This window comes from Peromyscus californicus, unplaced genomic scaffold (genome assembly GCF_007827085.1).
Source record: "Peromyscus californicus insignis strain IS unplaced genomic scaffold, ASM782708v3 Scaffold_8__1_contigs__length_139910024, whole genome shotgun sequence".
NCBI classification, from domain to species: domain Eukaryota; kingdom Metazoa; phylum Chordata; class Mammalia; order Rodentia; family Cricetidae; genus Peromyscus; species Peromyscus californicus.
Window position 1 is genome coordinate 87014673 of NW_026294606.1, and position 2318 is coordinate 87016990.

The 2318-nt window shown below is 68.6% G+C and overlaps 1 non-coding gene across 1 annotated transcript; it reads left to right on the top strand.

The window, feature by feature from the left end:
* The first annotated feature begins 1521 nt into the window (after positions 1-1521).
* Positions 1522-1640, top strand: LOC128104806 (5S ribosomal RNA). The gene has a single exon (XR_008216109.1). It is a non-coding gene; the product is annotated as a 5S ribosomal RNA (ribosomal RNA).
* Positions 1641-2318: the final 678 nt, after the last annotated feature.

The window sequence follows — 2318 nt, forward strand, 5'->3', positions numbered from 1 at the left end:
AAGGTCGCTGGGACCCATGGGCCCTGGAGCATCTTGCGCGCCGCCCAGCGAGACATTCTCCCTTCTCCCGGGCGCCTCCGCCGCCGCCGCCGCCGCCGCTTCCCGGGGAGGGAGGCGTCTTCCACAGAGGAATGGATGGACCGGCTCGCGGTGGGCGTGGGCTGGGGTGGGGACAGAACCCGGAGCCCAGGAGCTGGCGTTCCAAGTTCCAGAGAGAGAACCAAGGTCCATCCTGGATGCCCACACCCCCACCCGAGCTCTCTCTAGCCCGATCCCAGCCGTCCCGTCTTCCTGGATTCTCCAGGAGGGAGGGAAGTGTGTGTGTGTGTGTGCGTGTGTGTGTGTGTGTGTGTGTGTGTGTGTGTGTGTGTCTGTGTGCCTGTGTGTGTGTGTGTGTGTCTGTGTGTCTGTGTGCCTGTAAGTGTGTGTGTGCGTGTGAGTGTGTGTGTGTGTCTGTGTGCGTGTGCGCCTGTGAGTGTGTGTGTGTGTGTGTGAGTGTGTCTCCTGGAGAGAAGATGAAGAGAAGTAGGAAGGAGCAACGGGAGGGAAAGGAGGAGGAGGAGGAGGAGGAGGAGGAGGAGCAGGAGGAAAAGAAGGAGCCCACAGTTCCCCAAGGGTGAGAGATGACAGACAGTCGGGGCGACCACCCCATCCGTCCAGGCACCACACCTACCTCGGGGGAGCAGCGTCAGGAGGGTGTCCACCCCGTCTCGGCGGATGGATGACCCGCACGATCATGATCCGGCCGCCTTGCCTGCGCCTACCTGGGCACCTCCCCTCCCCAGGAAGCCAGGAAAGAAAGCGTCAGAGCGCAGCAGCCCGGGCAGGGCCACGAACCCCTCCTCCCACCCTCACCCCCACCCCCGGAGGCCACCTCCCCACCCTCCGACCTCCACCTCCCCACCAGGACCCCCACGGGCACAGAAATGGCCGGCGGGTCAGAGGAGGGCCCTAACCCACCCCAAAGGCCAGGGGCTGGCTATCTGGCAAGATCCCCGGGTGGGGCGGGCGAGTCGGGGACCCAAGGCAGACCCTGCCCCGGAAGCAAGGTCCCGAGGCGTCAGAGCCCGCAGCCGTGGAAACCCGACCGGGGGAGCGGGAGGTGCGGGCGCGTGCACACCGGAGCCGCCCGCCCGAGGCCCGGGGAGAGGGAGGAGCAGGCTTGCGGGCCAGCCAACCTGCCAGGGTCCCGGGTGGGCCCGGTGAGTGCGGCCGGCCGGCCGATGAGGAACGGGAGAGGAGAAGGTCCGGGGAGAAAACGCTGGCCACTGCCGGCCCTGGGCCCCTGCTGCGGGCCACAGGCCAGGGGCCAGGGGCCAGGGGCCAGGGGCCAGGGACGCGGGCAGAGGGCGGAGGGCTGAGGAGGGCCGAGTTGGCTGTCCCGGTGCGGAGGGGTGTGGCTCGAGCCGGGCTCAGGGGCGGTGGGGGGGGGAGCTGGGCTCGGAGTGTGCGGCAGGCAGGCGAGCCCAGGAGCTGAGCGCAGCGGCCAGGCTCTTGAGGCTCCCGGCGCCGGGCCCCGTCGTCTACGGCCATACCACCCTGAACGCGCCCGATCTCGTCTGATCTCGGAAGCTAAGCAGGGTCGGGCCTGGTTAGTACTTGGATGGGAGACCGCCTGGGAATACCGGGTGCTGTAGGCTTTTTGCCTTTGCCCCTTTTGGCCTTTGAGAGGCCCTTGGCGGCCGCGGGCCCCCATGGGGCCACCCGGCCAGCCCAGCCCAGGCTGGCCTCTCCGCGTCGCCCTCCCCCTCGCCGGTCAGGCTGCCAATTCTTACCCGGCAGCGTGCGCTCGCAGCCCTCAGGCACGCTGCAAACCCACCAGGGGGGAAACACGCGAGTGGGGATCCCAGGACCCCCGAAGAAGAAGAAGCAGAAGCTAACAATCGGATGAGAGAGGCAGGTCTTGACTGACGTGTCGGCAGCCCAGGCTAGCCTTGCCGTCCACATCCCGGGCCTCCATCGCACCTGGCTGCCCGCCTGGCTCTGCTGGCCTGGCCGGGGTCTGGGAGGACGCTTCCGGCCCGCCCGGGCACGGAGAGGAGGGGGGCGGGGAGGGGGGTTCCGTGGGGCCGAGGGGCGGGGACAGAGCCGCCCACCACCTCCACACACCCTACCCCTTGGAAGCAGTGCCAGAGGAACAAGGCTCCCACTCGAGCCCCCCACCGCCCCCACTCAGGACCCCCACCGAATGGGGGAGGCTGTGCTCAGGGTCGTGCCTGCGGGCCTGCCTGCCTGCCTGCCTGCCTGCTTCCCTCCCTCCCTCCCTCCCTGAGTGTGTAACCTTTAGGTGCGTGCACAGGTGAGTAGGCCCCTGTGGG